The sequence below is a fragment of the Notamacropus eugenii genome, chromosome 3, assembly GCF_028372415.1.
Source record: "Notamacropus eugenii isolate mMacEug1 chromosome 3, mMacEug1.pri_v2, whole genome shotgun sequence".
Lineage (NCBI taxonomy): Eukaryota > Metazoa > Chordata > Mammalia > Diprotodontia > Macropodidae > Notamacropus > Notamacropus eugenii.
The window spans coordinates 400117875-400141669 of NC_092874.1; the positions used below are offsets into that span (position 1 = coordinate 400117875).

The window sequence follows — 23795 nt, forward strand, 5'->3', positions numbered from 1 at the left end:
AAAAAAAAAGGCAAGAGCAGTTGTTATAAAATAACACCCTTTCCCCATCTAGGGTGATAGCCTTTTGCATATACAAGGTTTCCTTGGGGAAAGTAGGGCTCAGACTTAACATACTGGCATACCTCAAAGATATTGTGGGTTTGGTTTTAGGCCACCGAAATAAAGCAAATAATGTAACAGAATGAGTCACATGGATGTTTTGGTTTCCTAGTACCTATAAAAGTTCTGTTTATCAGAACTATCAGTATGCAATAGTATTATGTCTAAAAAATGTCCATACCTTAATTTAAAAATGCTTTATTGCTAAAAATGCTAACCATCATCTGAGCCTTCAGCAAGTTGTAATTATTTTTTGCTGGTGGAGGGTCTTGCCTTGATGTTGATGGCTGTTGACTCGGTGATAACTGCTCAAGGTTGGGCTGTGACAATTTCTTAAAATAAGACAGTGAAGCTTGCTACATCAATTGCCTCTTCCTTTCACTTGAACACTTACAGGCCATTGTAGGGTTATTAACTGGCCTAATTTCAATATTATTGTGTCTCAGGGAATAGGGAGACCTGAGGAGAGGGAGACACACAGGAACAGTCAAAACACACACAATATTTACTGATCACGTTCATCATCTTATATGGGTGTGGTACATGGTACCCCAATACAATTATATAGCAACATCAATAATCAGAGATTACAGAGAACCATAACATACATAATAATAATTTAAAAGTTTGAAATATTGTGAGAATTACCAAAAATGTGACACAGAGATGTGAGCTCATGCTGTTAGAAAAATGGTGCTGATAGACTTGCTTGAGGTTGGGTTACCCCAAACCTTCAATTTGTAAAAAACACAATATCTGTGAAGCACAATAAAGATCCTTCTGAGTTTCTTTGAATTTCTTATACTTATCAGTCTTAATGACATTTTAATACCTCATATTAACATTAGTAATAACTAACATTTATATAGCACTGGGCTAAATGCTTTACAAATGTCATCTCATTTGATGCTCACAACAGCCCTGGGAGGTAGGTGTTAGCATTATCTTCATTTTACAGATGAGGAAACTGAGGCAGATAGAGGTTAAGTGACTTGCCCAGGGTCACATAGCTAGTAAGTGTTTGAGGTCACACTTGAACTCAGGTCTGGTACCCTATCCAGTGTGCCACCTAGCTGCTTGCTGTATTTTACCTTTCCCTTATGTTGGACATTTAAGTTGCTTTCTTTTAAAAAAAATTACATATGTAGCATCTGGTCTACTTTCTCCCAACTCTTGCTTGCATTGGTGGGCCTGGTCCCTACATGATGGCTGCTACTCCCCTTAGAGTTGTAGGCGTAATGCTGAGGGATTGTGCCTTCTAACCCTGAAGTTGCTAAGCCCCACCACTCTGCTCTCTATGATAATTTAGAATCAGTTAGGATCCATTAGCTTTTCTAAAAGAGATTTTACTGAAGTCTAGTAAAAAAGATACGGGGCAGCTAGGTGGTGCACAGGACAGAGCACCAGTGCAGGAGTCAGGAGGACCTGAGTTCAAATCTCACCTCAGACACTAGACATTCATTAGCTGTGTGATCTTGGGCAAGTCACTGAACCCCAACTGCCTCATCCTACATCATCTCCAGTCATCCTGATGAATATCTGGTCACTGGATTCAGATGGCTTTGGAGGAGAAGTGAGGCTGGTGACCTGCACAGCCCTCTCTCACTCAAAACAAAGTCAAATGCAAGTCATGTCATTATTTCTCTGATGGCATGGTCTTCTTTGGCAACGAAGGATAAATACACATACAACACACACACAGTAAAAAAGATTCTCTCCAAACCAGAAACACACTTTCCCCATCTACACATAAGATCTCTGAGGACTGTAGACTCAAATTTGAGTCTACTCTCACATAGAGAATGTATGTGGCTAAGGGGCACTTCCCAACTCCTGGCCCTGGAAGCCATTTCCTCTCTTGATGGAGGCTTCATGAAGTTCCTGTTAGGTGTAGCTCTCTGCTAGGCCCCAAGGAATGGTGATTTTCTGGCATGTTTCTCTCTCATCTGGGGTCACAGTCCCTGAAACTTCCACTATCTGTGGTTGACTTCCCACAGCCATCTGCAACTCTTTACTCTGTGTTTGGCCACTACCACTTCAGCAGCCATTGCTAATGCTTCAGGACGCTGCTGGATTCTTCTGATAGGACTTTGGCTCTTCTGAATTCATCCGGTCACCAGGATACTCACCTTTTGGAAAATTCATTCACCTAAGGTCAGTACAGAATAAACAAAAATGGTAAGAGGTCCCATATGTTCACAAACACATGGCATCTGAGTGGAAGATGAGGCAGCTGCCCTTCCCCTCACCCTAGGGCTCACAGCAGTCCTTGCCCCACTTGCTGACTGAGTGACCAGCAGCCAATTAGAAGACCTTTGAACATCACACAGTAGCAGCCCCTTAGTCACACATAGTTAGAAACAGAGCTTTCCAAAGTTTCACATGTTGGATTGGAACTAGTCAGGGAATATGGGGAATATCTGCACACGCTTTGTATGATTCACCAGGAAGGGCAAATCTGCACACGCTCTAAGGCCTGGACCCCATCATCCAGTTCTCTCATTACACATATGTTGCTGCTATGAATACCTTTGAATGGATAGCTCTTTCTTGTTTGTTTTTGATAAAACTTTTATATTCTTAGCAATGAAATTATTGGGTCAAAGGGCATGATTTCTTTTGGGGGATTTTTACAGTGTATAACCAGATTGCTCTTTTAAATGATTTTTACAAGTGTGTTATTCTACCCAGAATAAAACTGTGTGTATACAAGGTTTCTCTACAATCCCACCAGCATTACATTTCATTTTTTTGGCTAATTTGATGGGCATGACATGTTTACTCAAAACTGTTTTTATTTCACTTTTATAGATTACTACTAAGATTGAGCATTTTTCCAAGTGATTATTAACAATTTGTTCACTCTTCTGAAAACTACCTATTCATATCTTTTCATAGGTTCCTTCTTTCTATCATCTTATATTCCCCCCAAATCTACTGTCAGTATGCCTTTTCTCTCTTCCTGATAAAAACCTGCTCCCTGGAAAAATCCTGATAATATTCTTTCACATTAGGAGATGAATGATTGATAAAGCTTAAGGTGTTAACCACTGCAGGTGGTAGGGTGGAAAGAGCTTAACTCTACTTTAATTCCTCTCCTGTCTCATAAGGTCAGGTGAGTGCCCCATTATTTGAGGGGAGAAGGAACCTGAGGCCTGGAGGCAACTTTGAAAACTACAGATAAAATTGATTAATATATTCTCTTGATACCGGAGAGGACTTAAGAGAAAACCTTGATGGTACATTGGATGGAGTGTTGGGCCAGAAGGTTTCTGAGTTCAAAAGTGACCTCAGACACTTCCTAACTATGTGATCTTGCCCCAGTTTCTTCAGCTATAAAATGGGGATAATAATATGCCCAGTATAGGCAAATAATGGGAAGCCAGGTGGTGCAGTAGATAGAGTACCAGCCCTGGAGTCAAGAAGACTGACTGTGTGACCCAGGGCAAGTCACATGACCCTGTTTGCCTCAGTTTCCTCAACTATAAAATGAGTTGAAGAGGGAAATAGCAAACCACTCCAGTATCTTTGCCAAGAAAAACCCAAAAAGAGGGATCAAGAAGAGTTGGACATGAGTGAAAACAACTGAACAACAACAATATAGGCATATGATATAATAATAATGCCTATCAATAGGTCAAGCAGTATCCACTTAACACATTTGATATTTTACTGAAAAAAATGTATGTGTAAGTAGAGTTTTTGTTCATCAATTTTCATTATAAATGCATTTGCGGATCATATTACTTAAAGGAATTCTCTGCCAAATCGTTTTGTAAAGTGAGTTCTCCTTCACATAGCAAATGATCACCTCCTAATTTATTCATTCTATAGTTCAGATTTTTATATAATAGATTTTCTTTAATAAAAGTACACCCATGATATGATTCTAAGTTTTTCTGAGGCAGAAACAATTTCTTCTATTTCTTTTATAGCTACCTACCTTCACTCCTAGGCAGTGACTAGTTCAATTCTACGCACAAACTGTGTTCAATCAATGCCTGTTGAACGAACGAATGAATGATTAATCATCCTCTAGCCACCTCTGCTTTTGAAAAGCAGCGCATTCTCAGTCAGACTCCTCTCCCCTCCCCGCTCTGTATGCTCCAGAAGGCTTTTATTAGATTCTTAGGAGAAAATGCCTATTAGAAAAACAAAATACAGCAGGCTGTCCTCAGAGCTAAGCTGCTGGTTGGGGCAATGTAATAAGACGGGCCTATTATTCCTTTGGGAAACATAGGAATATGGGGGGGAAATCATGTAAATTCATAGGCATGCAAGAGGTCTATAAATCTTGTCATTTGAGGAGTAGAGTGCTACAATTTTTTATTCTGATGAGGAATGCCAACTAGGCAAAGAGGAGGAAACATTTTGATGTCATTACGTAGGCATATGACAGTTCCAGATCAATGAGGGTTTTTATAAGCCAGCCAGTAGTCATGATCGGTTACCATTTCTGGTTCTGCCTTTCAGCACCTGTAATTAACCACAAGAGGGACAATAAAAAAAACAACACCGTGAGGCATACTGGGAAGGGCTATGAAATATTTACAGGTTGTATTTTCATTGTGGAAAAGGTCTTTCAGGAGACCACCTGTTCATATTCTCTTGAGAAAAAAAGAGTGTGTGTGTATGTGTGTGTGTGTGTGTGTGTGTGTGTGTGTGTGTACATGCACATGCAGATGTCAGTAATCTCTGTGTATGATGTGTATATTAGGGCTAACATGGACCAAGGATCTATGGCAGGAAAAACCCAGTCATCAAACCAAAGAATCAGGGTCACCAATGCAAGTACTCCTCTTTGGCTTTTAAAGTCCTTCAAAACCTTTTAAGGCTCTTTTTCCTCTTCTCCACCTACTGATCTCCCTAGCTTCCTGTAAGTCCTAACTAAAATCCCTTCTTTTACTGGAAGCATTCCCCTACCTCTCTTCATTCCAGTGCCTCCCCTCTGTCAATTCTTTTCAGTTTATCCTATATATAGCTTGCTTTGTATACATTTGTTTGGATGTTTTCTCCTCCATTTGATTATAAACTCCTTGAGGTCAGGGACTATGTTTCCCTCTTTTGGTACTTCCAGCCCTTAGCATATTGCTTGGCACATAATAAGCTCTTAATAAATGTTTATTGATTGATTGATTGCTGCACATTACTTCCCTTCACAAACTCCGTGCTCCAGCCAAATTGGCCTGTTTTCCCTTCATCATAAATACTATTCTCTGCTTTGGTTCACTCCCACCATTCATTGTATTTATGCCTCCACACCTGTAGCTGAACAAAGGTGGAGAAAATCATATACAACCATTTTGAATGGATCCATGACAAATTGATGTGACATAATTTCAATTGGGCCTTCACTGCTACTAGGTAACCCTACTATAACTCCCTTATCAACCCACTATCCCACTCTCCACAGTGACTCTTCCAAACCTTTTCATCTCTCCTCAAACCTTCCATGGCTCCCCATGCCCCCCATTCGTAGCTGAGAACCTTGCCTCATATTTTTCCCTCTTCTCTTTTCTTACTCATCTCCTACCACACAGGTGCCTTCTGCCACGTTCTTCTCCTTCACTCCTGTATCACATGATAAAGTGGGCTTAATCCTTACCAAGGCTAACCCCTCCACTTGTTCAAGTGACCTATTCCATCTCATCTCCTCCAACAGATTGACCCCTCTGTCATTCCTGCTCTTTTAGTTATTTTTAGTCTCTTCCTCTCTACTACTCTCTATTGGCTCATTTCCTACTGCCGACAAACATGCTCATATCTCCTTGATCCTGAAAAAAATCATCACTTGATCCTTCTATCCCTTCTACCCTTGGTAACTAAACTCCTTGAAAAACCACAGGTGTTTCTACTTTCTTTCCTATCACTTTGCTCTTAACCCTTTACAAGCTGGCTTCTGATTGTATCATTCTACCAAATCTGTTCTCTCCAAAGTTACTCCAAAGTGTCAATGGCCTTTTCTTAGTCCTCATTCTTTTTGACCTCTCTGAAGTCTTCGACACTCTTGATCACTCTTTTCTCCTTGATTCTCTCTGTTCTGTAGGTTTTTAGGTCATCACGCTCTTGGTTCTCCTCCTCCCTATTTGACCAATCATTCTCTGTCTTTTTCCTGAATCTGCTTCCAAATCACAACCTCTTACTGTAGGTGTTGTTCAGCTTTCTGTCCTGGGTTCTTTTCTCCCTCAATACTACATCACTAGGTGATCTCATCAGTTTCCATGAATTTAATTGCCATCTCTATGCTGATGATTCTCATATTTACCTTTCCTGTCCCAATCTCTCTGCTGACTTCCAATCTCTTATTTCCTTTCAGACATCTCAAAGTAGATGTCCAGTAGACATTTTAAACTGAATATATTAAAAATAGAATTCATTATCTTTTCATCTAATCTTTTCCTTCTTCCTACCTTGCTTACTACTATAGCAAAGGGGCAGTTAGGTGGTGCAATGAATGGAGCACTAGTGCACCAGTGCAGGAGTCAGGAGGACCTGAGTTCAAATCTCACCTCAGAACCTTGACTCTCACTAGCTGTGTGACCTTGGGCAAGTCACTTAACCCCAATTGCCTCAACCTAGGTCATCTCCAGTCATTCTGATGAATATCTGGTCACTGAATTTAGATGGCTCTGGAGGAGAAGTGAGGCTGGTGACCTGCACAGCCCTCCCTCACTCAAAACAAAAGCAAGTCATCATTATTTCTTTGATAGCCTGCTCTTCTTCAGCAGCGAAGGATGAACACACATTACTATGGCAGACAACACCATCCTCCTAGTCCCTCAGGCTCAAAACTTAGCAGTGTTCCTGGACTTCTCAGTACCTCTCATCCAGTCTGTTGCCAAAGCTAGTCAATTTCACCTCTGCCACATCTCTAGAATATCTCCTTGTCTCCTCTGATACGGCCACCACTCTAGTTATGCCCCTCATCACCTCATGCCTGAAATATTCCAAAAGCCTGCTGCTGGGTCTGCTTGCCTCTAGTCTCCTTCTGCTCTAATCTATTCTCCATTCAGCCACAGAAGTGATTTTCCTAAAACAGGTTGGATCATTCCCCTCCCCTGACCCCCAAATAAACTCCAGGGGCTCCCTATTGCCTTCAGTAACAAATACAAAATGCTCTGTTTGGCATGCAAAGCCCTTTATAACCCATCCCCCTGATGGGCTTTCCAGTCTTCTTACACTTTACTCTTTACATATACGCTTTCAGTAAGTGACATTTGTTTCCTAGCTGTTCCACGAACAAAACTCTTCATCTTTTGGCTCCAGGTATTCTCTTTGGCTGTCCTTCATGCTTAGAAGGCTCTTCTTCCTTGTTCTAACAACTCATCCACCTCACTTCCTTTAAGATCCAGCTAAAATCTCACTGTCTACAGGAAGCCTTCCCTTAACCTATCTTTTTAAAAATTTATTTATTTATTTATTTTGGAGGGGAGAAGGCAGGGCATTTGGGGTTAAATGACTTGCCCAAGGTCACACAGTTAGTAAGCGTCTAATGTCTGAGGTCAAATTTGAACTCAGACCCTCGGGACTCCGAGGCTGGTACTCTATTCACTGCCACCTAGCTGCCCCCCAACCCTTCTTAATCCCAGTGCTTTCCTTTTAATTATCCCCTATTTACCTTGTGTATAGCTTGTTTTGTATATATTTGTTCGCATGTTGTTTCCTTCATCAGACAGTAAACTCCTTGAGGACAGAGACTATCTTTTTTCTCTTCTTGTTTCCCTAACGTTTAGCGTGGTGCCTTTTTATTGAATGAATGAACTCCTGTCTCCTTTGCAAAGGCCATCTCCCAGGCCTGGAATGTTCTTCCTCCTTACCTTTGCCTCTCAGATTCCCTCATTTCCTTCTAAGAATGACTTTTGTCCTCTCTTGCTTGAGGTTTCTCCTGATCCTTCCACTTTCTAGTGCCAGCACCTTCTTTCCCATTATTTTGCATTTATCTTTTACCTACCTACCTACCTACCTACCCACCTGTCTGTCTGTCTATCTATCTATCTATCTATCTATCTATCTATCTATCTATCTATCTATCTATCTATCTATCTATCTATCTATCTGTCTGTCTGTCTGTCTGTCTGTCTGTCTGTCTGTCTGTCTATTTCCTCTAGTATAATGTAGGTTCCCTGAGGACCCAGCACTTTAACAGGCCCTGACACTTAATAAACACATATGGAATGAATGGTAAGGGATGATCATTTGTTGTATGGCATATATGATGGTCGGTTGTTTATCTAAGAAGAGAGGGCTCACGGGCAGGATTTTGCCAGCACGCCTCAGCTACTACCTCAGTCTGGAAATTCCCTTTGCACCTGAGGCGTCTTCATCCTGAAACATTCCTGCCTCACTTTTATTTTGGGGAGGGCCCCAGGCCAGCCAGTCCTTATTCCCTTTTTTTGCTCAGGTTTTGACTTTTCAGACTTTGACACCATTCCCTCATGTGTGTATCCTTCCACATTCCCCACTTTTAAACTCCTTTTTTGTGTGTGTTGTCTTTCTCCATTAGAATGGAAGCTCTTTGAGGGTCAGGACTATTTTTCTTCACCTGTGTATTTGTACCCCTCAGTTCCACCCCCTACCATAAGGTGTCTGTAAAAAAAGAAAAGAAGAAAACAATGGGGAACAGTACCATAGCCAGCCAAGCCCCTGCTAGATAGCCAAACTATTTCAATTTGCAATTTGCCTAAAAGGAAACCCCAAATTCATGTTTTCTTTATCCTGCTTTGGAAGTTTATAAAATATAATAATCAAAAAGATTCTCTCTCATATAGCTTCTGAGCCCCCTGCCAGATTTGGACAAAAAAAATCACCCTATAATTATGTAGGCCATTCAATACCAAAGACCACGCTGAGATAACATCAAACTTTCTATGACTCTCAGGAACTGCCTACCTCTATCTCCGTTTTTGGGGAGGTTGATTTAATGTGTGATTCATTAAATTAGATTTTTGGCTTAACCTTAATTACCAAAAAACCTACTCTCTTCTCTTCACTCCTGCTTTTCAAAGGAGTCAATCACATAACAAAACTGTATATAATTCTATGTAGCAATAGAAAAAAAATTGGGGAAAGGTAACCCAAATACATTAAGCAAACAACACACTGGCAACTACTTCCAGACTCAACCCTTTAGGGCCTACAGACAAGTCAAAACCAGGAGTTTAAAGTTCACAGTTAGGGTCTCCAGATTCAGTCTTCCCTATCATCAGCAGGCATGTCCAACAAAACCCCTATAATTAAGGAGCACCATTTAGGTGCTTATAACAGTAAGTACCCCAACATACACAGGGAGGCCTGCTATCACAGGTTCTTAGATCTGCATTCATAAAGGAAAGGCAACTTTTGAGAGGTTACAAATCACTGTAATCAAGAACATATCTTCAAAAAAGATAAACTTTAGCAGTGAATGTCAGATACATTAATAGATTTTCTAGTTGTTCTTTCTGGCTGTGTGAAACATGCCCAAAGAACGCATGTTTTAAGCACATATAAGTTGTAAATAACTGAGATGAACTCAGTCGTACATCATGGTAATAAAATCTCATCACTTAAAGTGTATGAGTTTATAAGTATGTGTACACATGAGTGTATACATGTAGATAAAACATTTACACACATATATGTTTGTTTCACACCTAAGAATCATTCACTGTTTTTGTAGGTTCTCCTCCCTCATTTTCAGTGGATTTACATATTTTCTTGGGTGAGTTTTACTCTTTTTTACAGGTACAAATTGAACACGTGGTTTTCTTGGAGAAAAACAAATGGACCTTTGCCTGAAGTGTTCTGTAATCTCAAAATTCACATTATTCACATCAGGCATCTTTATCCAGAGTTGACACTGCCTCAACTACCTGGACATATGACTATAGATGAATTAGTCCCACTGAAAATAAAATATCCCCATTGATTCTGAAAAAAATCTGTACTGGTTTAGCCAAGACATTAACTACCAGAGGCTCTCTATTGCCTTCAGTAACAAATTCAAAATGCTCTGTTTGGCATCCAAAGCCCTTCATAACCCCTCCCACCTATGGCTTTTCCAGTCTTCTTACATTTTACTCTTTACACATACTCTCCCAGTCAGTGACACTGGTCTCCTACCTGTTCCATGAACAAGATTCTCCATCTTTTGGCTCCAGGCATTCTCTTTGGCTGTCCTCCATGCTTGGAAGTCTCTCCTTCCTCACTCTAACAACTCATCTCCCTTGTTTCCTTTAAGTCCCAACTAAAATCTCACGGTCTACAGGAAGGCTTCCTTTAACCCCTCTTTTAAAAAATCTATTTTTTTTGGAGGGGGGAAGGCAGATGGCATTTCCCTATACTTTTCTCTTCTAGGGCATGTCCTGTGCATTATTAACATCTTGCACGAATCTCTTTTCCTCCCAGGAGACATTTAGAAAGTCCTGGTACAGGATGTTGAAAATGATGTCATATTGTCCAGTGAGATTTGTCTATTTCACTGGTAAGAACTGAGCTTATCTTATCAACAGATTGTAGATTTGTAATTATAACTCATGATAGATCCAGGGTTGGCAGACTTTCAAAGTGTTGGCCCAATTCTGACCTCTGAGCTTCTGTAGTGTGTTGGTTGCTAAGTGCTGAATTTCAAAATCTGGATAGAAAGGGATCTTTGGACTCTCCTTGGAGCAGAGGGCCAGAATGTTAGATTCTTGGGAGCCATGGGACTGAGGGTCAAGTCAGAAGCATGACTGAACTTCTAGTCAAACTGTCCTTTTAGCAATTCCCTCTTGCACAACATTCCATCTGTGCCATTAGTCCACAATTCTGGATTGTACTCAATCTTTATCTATGAGTGTGGGAATTCCTAGCTTCCTTCAAAGCACAATTCTAGTACTACTTCCTGTATAAGACCTTTTCTGATCTCTCCTCTCCCCCCTTGGCTCTCCCCCCACTCCTCTCTATTAGCACTCTGTCTGTTTTGGAAATTGCTTTTTATTACTTTTTCTTTTCTACTCTTGATATAAATTTGGATTTATTTTTATATACTCTGGTAGTGTCCCCTCTTGACTATCTTTACAAATTTCACTCAATGATTTTGTCCGGTAGAGGACAGCTACTTCAGATTCCTGGAGTCAACATTCCTAAAACTATAGCTCATGAACTTCTATTAGTCCCCTTGTCTTTAACAGCATGCCAATAGACACATTTAGGGAAGCTAGGTGGTACAGTGGCTAGAGCACTGGACTTGGAATAAGGAAAACTCATCTTCATAACTTCAAATTTGACCTCAGACACTTAGTAGCTATATGACCCTGGGCAAGTCACTTATCCCTGTTTGCCTCAGTTTCCTCATCTGTAAAATGCACTGGAGAAGGAAATGACAAACCATTCGAGTATCTTTGCCAAGAAAACCCCAAATAGGGTCACAAAAAGTTGGACATGACTGAACAAGAACAACAAAAAAGATACAATTAGATTTAAGCAAAAACATTTATTAAAGAAGGCATTCTAAGATCAATAGTAACCAATCATTCTACCCATAAACTTAGGGTATACTTTCTCACAGCTACACATAGCGTCAGTGAGAAGACTGGAAACACATATACATATTCTCATCAAACTGCAGTCTATCTTCCCCGTCATGTCCCCATCTAGAACTCTCTCCCTTTCCCCCTTTTTCCCCTTTTTGAGCTCCTTTTATGTATTTTCTTATATGAGAATGTAAACTCCTTGAGGGTAGGGACTTTCTTTTTACTTGTTTACTTTTTGCACAGTGTCTAGCATATAGTAAAGCAGGCATATTAAATGCTTGTTGACTAGCTGGCTGACATAGAGGATATTAGTAGAAAGGTGCACATATAGGCAATGTACATAGCTGGCCCAGGCAATTCTCATCAGGCACTTTGGGGTTCTGATTTCCTTTGCCTTCTTGTGATATGCTCATACTTCTTGCCACTCCTTTGGGTTTGCTAGAGTTCAGCCTTCTCCAGAGTTCAATTCTCAGTGTAAGGGGTGGCTCTTTTCTCTATTCAATCACTTATGCTCCTCATGGCTATCTCCTGCCTTGACTGATGTTCCCTGTTGGGTGTGGTATTTCCTGCTGGATAACACTGTTGTAAGACTTCATGGCCAGTTTAGGGAAGAAGAGAAAGACCCTTCCCTTCTCCCTTATCACCCCAAGGCAAAGACTGATTCTCTCTTAAGAGCTGTGTTCTTCTAGAGCTGGCTCTATTCTCTGCTGCCAAATGGTACACTTCTCAATGCTTATAACTCATAACTGATTCTTCTAAAAGTATTTTTAAAAATTTTATTAAATATTTCCCAATTACATGTGATTTTTAAAGCATTCATTTAAATAAATTTGAGTTCCAAATTTCTCTCCTTTCCTACCACCTGTTACATTAAAAAGAACATTAGTGACTACATTTTGCCTTTCTCTATCTTTTTGCTGAAGCTTAGTTTTGGCTTCTTGTAAGTCACCTATGTAAGTGTACACTGTAAGTCATCTGATTTTGGATAAGTCACAAACTAACCCCTCTTCCAAAACTCCCCTGACTCCCCCTCTCCCTCTCACTTCAGTTTCTCCTGATTCCCTCCACCAATAAGAAACTAGGTGTCTCAAATCCTATAATTCTATTTTTTTACTCCCTCCAAACTGTATATGAACTGTGTAGAAACCAAGATTCTGGGTCCTTGGCTACCTTGAGCCTTAGTCCTGGTTTGTTTCTGTAACTGCATGCATCACTACATAAAGTGTTGTCTGGATGTAACTATTCAGCTTCTTTATTCCCCAGTAACATGCCCCATCCCTCTCCTTGAGAAGGCAAGAAATTTAATATTGATTATCCATGTGAAGTCATGCAAAACATATTTCCATATTAGCCACATCACGAAAGGAAACACAGACAAAAAAAATTCCAAAAAAAATAAAGTAAAAAAGTATGCTTTGATATGCATTCAGAATTCATTAGTTCTCTCTCTGGAGGTAAATAGCATTTTTTCATCGTGAGTCCTTTGGGATTGTCTTGAATCAGTTTTGATCAAAGTAGCTAAATCTTTCACAGTTTATCATCCCTATGATATTGATACATAACTGAGTCTTTAGAGATTATATCTTATTTTTTAAAGGGCCATTTGGGGATGATCCTTGGTTAGCCAATGACTAGCTGCCCTCTAATTCCATCAAGGGACTCTTCATCAGAAGTCTTTTCTAGATAGTCTGGGGTCAGGAACTTTATCAACTCTGAAGTCACCAGATGATCAAGTCAATTACTGATAGACTTAGGCATAGACTGGAGAAGAGGAAAAAGTAGAGCGAATGAAAGTGAATGGGGGAAGTAGAGAGGGAGAAAGGGAAAAGAAAAGAAAAAAATACAAATGGTACGAATGAGTAGAGGAATGACTGTGATCCACTATTGCCAGTCAGATCACAATGCCATAGGTGGTTTCCTCTTGGGGAGCTTGGAGATGTTTCTACAGAATTAGAACCCCTTGGATCAGATTTCTTCCAGAACCTTGGAAAAACTGCAAATACAAATTCATACATGTAAAACAGTAATACAGTAACAGGCTACAGGAAATGTCAACACCTTAAGCAATTCCTCAGTGGGTGGAGTTACTGAACTTCAAGGTTTTAAACATTGTTCCTAAGGAATTTACATAATGGAATCCCGATGACTTAAAAAAATGCTGTTACATTCTAGTATCTTCAGCGACATTTACTGTCTTTCAAACACACACCCTCCATCTGAGGGACATAGGCATACATGACTCAGATGTTAGTTTAATGACTTGAAAGATGTGTTTTCAAAGATGAAGGCCTCATTTAGTGCATAATAACATAGAAAAAGCTTGCATGCTCATTTACTGTGAGCAGGGTTATGGAGGCCATAAAAGCTAAAGTGGGGAGTTCTAAAAAACATGTGAGCCCCTGACCTCATAGCCTCCCTGGCAGCCTTGCCCATTAGAAAAAGCTTTTCAGTTGACAGATGCTTAGCTAGGGAAAACAATTGAAGCCTACAACTTGATTAAATGGGAAAATGCCACTTATACATGTGTTCAGCCCTGGCTTCATCTAACAGAAGGGCCAGCTTATTGGGGTTCAGCTAACACTTATCTGCAGAATCAAGTTTTTCAGGGTCAGAGAAGAAGGAATCGCAAAGTCCTCTGGATAATCCCTTTTGTTTATGCACTTTGCAGGCAAAGCAAGTTTGTTGAGGTCTTTGATCTCTGTAAACTTCTCAAAACTGCCAAACCAGTATGGCTGAGGGGAGTATGACATGGTGGTGACAGTTCCTCTCATTTAATCCCAGGACAGACTGACCAAAGTCAGGGACTGATGATTTGAAAGAGAACCTGAGAAATATCAGGGAACTCTGTTAAGAAAACAGTAGCATGGTGCACCAGACAAAATAGTGAATTGGGAGTCACAGTATCTAGTTTCTAGCCCTGGCTTTGCCATTAACTGCCTGAATGAGCTTGAATAAGTAAGTCCCCTAAACCACTGTGGACCCTAGTTTCCATATATGTAAAATGAGAATTTAAGAGCTGAAAGAGAACCATCAAATTCTCTGTACCCCAAATGCTGAGCACCCCACTATGTCTCTTGGGTGTTTCACTGAGCAAAGCAGTGAAAAGAGCCCTTTTAGAGTGATCCCTGGGTTCAAAGGTGATGTGGGCTACTTAGCATTTGTGACTTCTTGGGCAAATCATTTAAGCTTTCTAGTCCTTCACTTCTTTCTCTATAAAATGAGAAGGCTGAGTTAGCAACCTCATCAACTTTACATCTATGATCCTTCATCTCTGCTTTTATTCCCCTTAATGCCATTGCCTCCCCTCTGCTGATTATCTTCCATTTATCCTGTATAATAGCTTGTTTGTCCATAGTTGCTTTTTCCCCCATTTGATTATGAGCTCCTTGGGAGGAGGGACTCTTTTTTCCTTTGCATCAGGGGGGCTTGGCAAATAGTAGGTGCTTCACAAATAACAAATTAATAATTATTGACTATCTCTGTTTTTACTTGACCATTAGATGTTTATTTTATTCTATAGTCTAGTTTGACTGATTGTAACAAAATCTTGATCATCAGCCAAGGGTACCTAATTAAACCTTGATTCAACAGACTTTTATTTAATGTTCAAAGTATGCAAGTCATTGTATATAGAGTACATTTTTAAAATGATACTTAGTTCCTGCACCCAAGAAGCTTGCAATAAGTATATATTTACCAATTTTTCAATAACAAGCATAGAACAACAAATGCCCAGATTGGCCAAGTCCAAAAACCTGTGTCTCATTCTACAGGTATGCCATCATCCCTCTGCCAGACGGTGGATACTATCCTTCATCACAGGTCCACTGGAGTGGAGGTTAGTTCTCTACCTAAGAACTTATACTGATAATAGGAAGCTATGTGTTGTGGATAGAGCAATGGACCTGGAGTTAATCAATCAGTGAAAAAAAAACCATTTATTAAGTGCCTTCTATGTACCAGGCACTGTGCTAAACCCTAGGGATAAAAAAGAGGCAAGAGACAGTTGCAGCTTCAAGGAACTCACAATTAAGATGGGTTGGAAAAGACTTCCTGTAGAATATGGGAATTTATTTGGGACTTAAAGGAAGCCAGGGAAGACATTAGATAGAGATGAGAAGGGAGAGACTCAAGTTCCAAACCAGCCTCAATAATAGCTGTGTGATTCTATGTAAGTCACTTAAATCTGCCTCAATTTCCTCATTTACAAAATGGGACTAATATTAGCACTTACTTCTGGGGGTAGGGGTGGCAGTGGATGTTGTAAAAATAAAATGAAGTGATATTTGTAAAGCACTTTGCAAACCTCTAAATGATATATAAATGCTTAGCTATTAGGGGGCAAAAGAGATCTAGACCACGTGCTCTAGAAAAATTTGAGGGGATAAGGGAAGATTTCATAGAGGAGATGACACCTGATCTGAGCCTTTCAAGAAAAGAAGAATTCTAAAAGAGATAAGATCATGGAGGTGATGGGGATCTACAGGCGTATGTGAATGTTAGGAGACAGGATGTCAAATTTAAGACAGAATTAACAGATCAGTTAAGCTGGTACATAGAGTATGTGAAGGCAAATAATGTGGAAAAAGATTGAGAAGGAAAGTTGGAGCCTTAATTTCAGATTATGGTTGAGTTTGAGACATGTTAAAACAAAATAATGACCAATAAAAGTTTCCAAATGGGCCTATTTTTCTGTAATGTTTAAGAGATTTCTTTGAAGTGTAACCTATAGGCTGAGTTTACAAGGAATTTACCATGGTTGCAGTGAGCAAGACGTGCGGGTCAGAGAACATAAAATTCATTATCTGGCTGACTCTACCACTTTAGCATAACTCAGAAGATAATTTTTTTTTTCACTTTACCAAAAATCCAGACAGTTGCCTCCCTATTTTTCTCTTGCCACCTTCAATGTAACCATTTATTTTTAAAGGAGGGATGGGCAAGACATAGGATGGAGCAGTTGTGTATTTTAGGAATGGTGTCATTTATGTTCGTATTTCTGTAGTTCTAAAATTATATTACTGCACATTCCATGGGAGCAGGAATATAATGTTTCTAGGTAGTGTTGATATTAACAATAATAATATAGCTGACAGGTAGCTAGCATTTGAAGGTTTGCAAAGCACTTTAACACATTAGCTTATTTAAGTCTCTCCACAATTTTCGGAAGTAGGTTTCTTAAACCTGTTTTAGGGATGAGGAAACTGAGGTTCTGAGAAATCAAGTGAATATGGTCACAACACTCGTAAGTAGTGCAAAGGAGAGTGCTGGATCTGGAATCAGGAAGACCTGAGTTCGAGTCTAGTCTCACACACTTAGCTGTGTGACCCTGGACAAATCACTTAATCTTAGTTTGCTCAGCTTTAAGTGGGGATAATAATAGTGTCAATTTCACAGTTTGTGGTGAGGATCAAATGAAGTCATATATGTAATGTGCTTGGCAAGTCTTAAAACACTCTATAAATCCTAGCTGTTATTTTAAGTATTGTTAGAGGAAAGATTTGAACTTAGGTCTTCCTGGCTTCAAGTTCAGGATTCTGTCTTCCTCTCTTCAGTCACTGTCAGTCAAGAAACATTTACTAAGTGTCTACTATGTGCCAGACACTATTCTAAAAAAAAATCCAAAAGACAGTCCCTATCCTCCAGGAGCATAGAATCTAATGGGGGAGAGAACATGTAGATAACTATGTACAAACAATTTATATTCAGGATAAACTGAAGATTAGCAAGGAAGCAGAGGGTACTAAAATTAAGGAAGCAAAGGCTTCCTGTGGGAAGTAGGATTTTAGCTGGGATTGGAAGAAAGTCAGGGAAACCAGAAGGTGGGGATGAGGAGAGAGACCATTCCAGTCATGGGGAACAACCAGTAAAAATGCCTGTGTTAATAAACTAGGAATAACAATGGGAGATTTGTGATAAGACAATCGAAAACATCATGGGTAGGGATAATGTTTTTCTGTACACTGGTTCTGCTCTCTCCCCTCCCTTACCTCCTGTCTCACCCCCACTGTAGGTAGTTATTCTGTGGTGCTTTTTGATGACAGTGAAATAACCATAAAAACCTCTGCTGACAAGACAGATGGACTGTACTCATTCATCTTTTGTCCGACCTTTTGTTGAAACTGTTCTTCAATCCAGGCATAGTGAAGCACTGTGGGAATGGGATTATTTCTTGATATTTATGTCACATATAATATGGACACACAGTAAATGCTTGATTATCCTTGCAAGAATTATCCACATTGTGGACTGTTTAAGTAGTACAGCGTAGAAAACATATGGCCTATAGTCAGGAAAACCTGATTTCAAATCCAACCCCAGGCACTTCCCACCTGTGTAGCCCTGGGTAAGTCACTTAACCTCTGCCTCAGTTTCCTCAACTGTAAAATGCAAATAATAGCACCTATTTCACAAGATTATAGTAAGAATCAAGTGAAGTAATATTTGTAAGCACTTAGCACAGTGCCTGGCAGATAGTAGATAATAAATACTTGTTCCACCCCCCTCAAACTTTCATCTCCTAATACATTTCTTAACTGCCTATTCCCTACCTTCCATGGTGTATAGTGAGCTGCTCCAAATTAATTTTAATATTGGTTTGTGGCAAACAAAATGACCAAGGTAAATCTCATGGAATAAATATATAGATAATGAAATATGCAAATATTTATTTCAAAGTCAAATAGAAATTACATAGTGAACAGAGCAATGGATTTGGAGTCTGACAGCCTAGGTTGTGAATTCTGATTCAGTTACTTTCTACCTGTGTGACCTTAGGCAAGTTGCTTAACATCCCTGGGCCTCAGTTTCCTCATCTGTGAAATGAGAAGGGTTGGAGCAGATGATCTCTAACATCTCTTCAAGGTCTAACTTCTATGATTCCATGATCATAATTTTAAAATTATTTTCTGCTTTGGATCAGCTATGGTTCTCATCACTAATCTGGATAATTGAATTGACTCTAATTAGAGTCAAGGAGATGCTGGAAAAGTTTGTGTCTGGTCATGTCAATTTCTTCTTGTTATGTCAAATATTTGAGTTAGAACACTGGTGCTCTCAATATAGTAAATAGATTAAGTACCTTCTCTGTGCAGAGTACTGTGGTGGTATGGGAGGAGAGGCAAAATTCAGATAAGACATATTTCCTGTCTTCATGGAGTTTTACTGTCTAGAGCTAAAATAATGGCAATAGCAGATATTGATCAGTTGATTGATTGAGACCATTCAGGGCAAGTCTTCCCCCTGGATTTCCCAGAAAAGCCATAGTCAGCAATAGCTCTTGATTACTTCCACCATGCTTCTTGGATGGGGTCCTGGCAGGTGGTGGCAGATAGGACTGATTGAGCAGCAGCAGCTATGTAGCTCCAATGTGTTGTCATCATCTCAAAGTAACATTAAAAATAGCTACTCGAATTGAGAAGAGCCAGGGTTAGGGACCCCTCTGATTTTTGCAATCTAATTCTGGCTGCTCTGAAATCAGCAGCTTTGCTGAGAGACTATATGGTTTGTAGGCAGTAAGCTTGAGCAAAATTGTGTGAACCAGTGAGTTCTAGGTCTGCACTATCCTAGGATCCTCCTCCATTCTTCCCTCATGTGTGAATTTGTGTGTCTCTCTTGGGGTCCACCCATTCTAAATCGATACAGGGAGGTATATTTTTGTGTTTCTAGGAAACTGGGGGACATTGGGAAAGGGATCTCCAACAGTATATTAGTTTGTGAGTTAAAAAAGTTTTTTTTTAAGTTTTTAAAAGTTTAAAAGTTTTGAAAAATGTTTTTAAAATTAAAAGAAGGAACCCTCATGAGCTCATTAAATTGCTAATGGTGACAGCCCCTGATGAGAACTGATCCCAGAAGGGGGTGAACTTGGCTTTTACCTGAATCTATGACTCTAAAGATTCCGTTTCTACACTTCAGAAACAATACTTGGGAAAGAAGACAGCACCTGCACAATCATGGGATATAAAGTGTTCTCTATAGCTATCTCCAAACTTGTATAATCACACACCCCTATCAGTGAAAATGTTTTGAGCATACACTTCTAATCTGTATATATTTGCTTATTTGTAAATTGTTTACAAGTCCTTGGGTGAGCTCCCTATAGTAAACTTTTGGGAGAAAATTGATAATTGTCTCAGAAGATGGGCAGTCATGGATAAATTGTGTTCTGCATTATTAGAAGAAATATCCACATTTATGATGACCATAGATTCATTTGAGTAGATTTTTGGAGTACATATGTACAAAAGTACTAATCATATGTATATTATAGAACATATAAAAAAGTAGGAATTTCAAAAGGAAAAGACAAAGACAAATAATATTGGTTTTCTAGTCACTGGGAGCTAGGAGAGTTTAGTGAGTAGGGTAGTGATTTGGTCAGACCTGTGCTTCAGGAAACTCACTTTGGAAACTGCGTGGAGTATGGATTTGAAAAGGGCAAGACTTGAGGCAGTGAGACCATTCAGGAGTTTATTGTAAGAGTTCAGAGGAGAGGCTAAAGGGGGTTGAATTAGTGTGGTGGCAATCTGAGTGGAGAAGGGAATAAAGATGAGAGATGTTGAGGTAGAAATAACTGGATTCGGCAACTGGTTGTACGTGAGGAGTGGGATAGGATGGCATAGGGTCACCATAGATGAAGGGGTTGGGTTTTGGTGAGGGGGGGAGGTAAGGATAAAGTAATAAAACAACTTACGTGAATGATGACTCATCTATGAAAGGGAGAGAGCTCTATTACTTACTGGTCATTTACCCAGAGGGCAAAATCTGCCCTCTGACGAGAGCCTGTGGAAGCCCCAGCACTGTTAGAGATGGGGAGCAGGTTTGATGGTTTAGCGGTGTGCCTATTTTCCCAAAAGTACTAGGGCAATGTTACTGTGGGTGTCTGGAAAATGGTTAGATTGCAACTGTTTAGCTCTGCTCTGAAAGGGAAAAGTTTGGGAACTTACAGAGGGAGGGAACAGAAAGGGAGAATTTTGGGAGGGTGTGTTAGCAACAAGCCCTATGGTTGGCTCTCACAGGGAGGATGGGATACAAACCATCTTCCCACCCTCTGAGTGGCTGACCAGGCAACCCTTGGAGCTAGGTCACAGTACTCATTTTGGAGATCACTGTTCTAGAGTGTTAAGACTTCCCCTTCCTTCCAGAGAAGATGGATTAGAAGACCCCAAATTATCAATAATTATCTTTCCTCATCTTAGAGATCTCTGGATTGGAATGAGCTCCATCTTGGTCACTTTTTTCAGATCTGCATTGCTCTCTAAATGTAGCACAATAGAAACAATACTGAATTTGAGATTGGTTGACCTGGGTTGAAGCTCACAGCCCTGACACTTTTACTAGTTGTATAAATTCCTCAGAGCCTCAGGTTCCTAATCAGTAGAGTGTGGGAGTTGGACTAACTGATCTTTAAGGCCCCCTTCACCCCCAAATTCTCTGATCCTATGACATTTAACAGTAGGAGAGATTCCCCTTCATGTTTCCTTAGACCCTTCTTTCTGCAACTGACTCCCATTCTCTTTTTTTCTAATCTCAGTGAAGACAGAAAACAGCTGGTCACCAGCCTCCTCATAATCACCCTTCATATCCTTGAAGACTGTTATTAAGTCACCCTCAGCTTTTCCTTCTCTAGACTAAATAATTAGTTACTCTTTTCTGCTTCCCTGCACTGATTCACTGGCTGGAGAAGACTTAGTTAAGCATAGTTATCAGCCTTAGTTAAGGGCACTCACTTTCTTTTGTAAATTCTTAAGCCCTGGAGTCCAGGAAGGAAACAGTTGGCTAAGGGAGATTGCACAGGTTTCACAGGTTGGACCAACAGATTTCCTTATATCTCTTTGAGACTCAAAATAGTGGTGTCATCACTCAGATATGAGAGGTGGAGAGATCTCTGGGACTCAAGGACCTGCACAAGACAATACTCCAGGGGTGAGTCAAGCTCCTTATTAAGATTGGCATCTTTTAGTTGCCAGGGACCCCTTGAGGTCATATTGTCTGTCCTCCTGCCTCCAGGAGACCCTTTTCCTGCTTTCCCATTCCCAATCCTTCTAGCCTAAGGAATACTATGTATTAAAGCTCTCTGGGACAAGAAATTCCATAATCCAATCTAGGGTAATCTTTGCTATTGATACTCATTGCTTCTACCTTGATAGAGTGGTGTAAGTATTTAGGGCGTAGAGCCTGGACCTATAAAAGTCTCTTAGTATAGCACCTTGGCATAATCTTGCATGAAATAAGGTATTTAATAAAGTCATTTTACCAGTGATGATAATAACCTTGTGTCCAATCTCAGCCCCTCTGGCATCTGCTGAGTATTTTTAATTTTGGCTAGCAGGCAAAAGAAGGTGTGCATTTAGTCCCTATCTTAAAATGTAGGTAGAAATCTACTCCCATTTGACAAACTTTCATTAGGTTCTAACTATATGCTAGGTAGACTCTGAAGACAGATAAATGAAAAGCAGTCCCTTCCTTCAAGAAGCTTACGTTCTATTGGAAAAGGGGTATAATATGTATGTATATATATATATATATATATATATACACATATATATATGTGTATATATATATATATATACATATATAAGTAAATATACAATTATTTGATGGAGAGAGCTTTAAGGGAATCAGGAGTGGCTCCCTGTAAGAGGTTGTACATGAGCGGAGAAAAGAATTCTAAGAGTACATTCTAGGCACAAGAGATAGACTATGCAAAGGCAGATGAAATGCTGTTTGGGAAATCACAAGGAGTCTGAATTGTCAGAAATATAACCCAGTAATAATGTGAAGCTAAGAAGCCTTGGGATATATTGTCCAATATTATCATCTATTAGTACTGTTCTTAATAGGGAGTGGTTTTTTCTATTTCAAAAAGCCTTATGTAATTAGTCTAGAGCCACTGTCTTCCTGTGTTTTCTGTGATGCTACCTAGGGTTAAAGGGTCATTTAAAACTGGATGTGTATTGCATGCTGGGGAAGTGATATAATCGAATTGACTTAGAAGACAAGTGTTGTCAGACTGTTTAATGCTAAAATAGCACACCCAGCAAGGAGCCGGACTGACCCTATGGATGTCAGAAATTGCATTTGATATTCAAATTTTTTGTTAATTAAAATGAGTAATTTAAGGACTGTAGTTTGCATGACCATTTTTAGCTATATAACTAATATACTCAAAGAGAAAGCTACTATTATGTCTCTCTGCTGTCCTCATTTGGGCTTTAGTCCTAAGATTACAGGTTGGTTATGTCTTAAGAATGTTCTGTAGTGGACTTTCAAGGGGGTAGGGTCAGAGGTAAATCTTTGGTTGGTACCAGGGGAGGGGAATGAGTCACCATGACCTTTAGTGGCTTTAGAAACTTCTTACTTTAATAGAATTGATTTGTGGTACTCTATCCAACTGTAGAGGTCAGTAACCATCTCCATCATCTTATCTGATGTGACTCTTGTCCACGCCCTCTCACAAATCCTCCAAAAGAGGATCCAGTCAATGTTGTAGGGACTTCCTCTAATCTCTTTACAATGTGCGTGGATCATTTATCAATTGGTTATTCTTTACTGTCCCTGTATTATCAGTTCACTTCCCTTTCTGAGTGTACACTTTTCTGATAATGTCCTTAATACTTGTTCTCCTTACCATTTTTCTTTGGTAATATTGCTAGAAGCTACTGATGCCCACTATATGTCTTTCACTTATTGCTTCTTGGGTGACTTCAACTTACATTCTTTGAAGACTATGGCCCAAGGAAGGCAACACCAAGACTTGGAGTTCAGAAGACTTAGGTTCCATTTTTGACTTTAATACTTACATGTGACCATGGGCAAGTAAGCTAATGTCTTTGCATCCAGGTAAAATGTCATCTCTAAAAAGGGGATAAGAATGACTGTAGTACTGCTCAGATGAGAAAATCTATATAAAGTGCTTTGTAAATGAAGCACCTAAGCTATTTCTTATTGCTTAAAGAAGCAGAAAGGCTCTACAAGTTGAGACTGCGTTGTGAATCTGTACCCACTCAAAACTATAGCTTATGACCTCCTACCATTTTGTTTACTTTTACTAGGCATTGAAAGGATACAACTAGTTCAAAGAAATTTAACGAAATAGCATAGTAAGAAAAATAGCAATGGAAAATCACCTCATAAATCTGTGTCATGTTCCTTCACAAATACATACACCATCTATAAGGAGGGTAGAAATATGGAGATAATGCA

At 39.7% G+C, this 23795-nt stretch overlaps 1 long non-coding RNA gene across 1 annotated transcript; it reads right to left on the reverse strand.

Annotated features, from left to right (window-relative positions):
- Positions 1-301: 301 nt before the first annotated feature.
- On the reverse strand, positions 302-10454 carry LOC140531708 (uncharacterized). The gene is made up of 3 exons (XR_011976406.1): positions 10201-10454; positions 4043-4100; positions 302-2248 (listed from the first exon to the last, which is right to left on the reverse strand). It is a non-coding gene; the product is annotated as an uncharacterized lncRNA (long non-coding RNA).
- Between the last annotated feature and the right edge of the window lie 13341 nt (positions 10455-23795).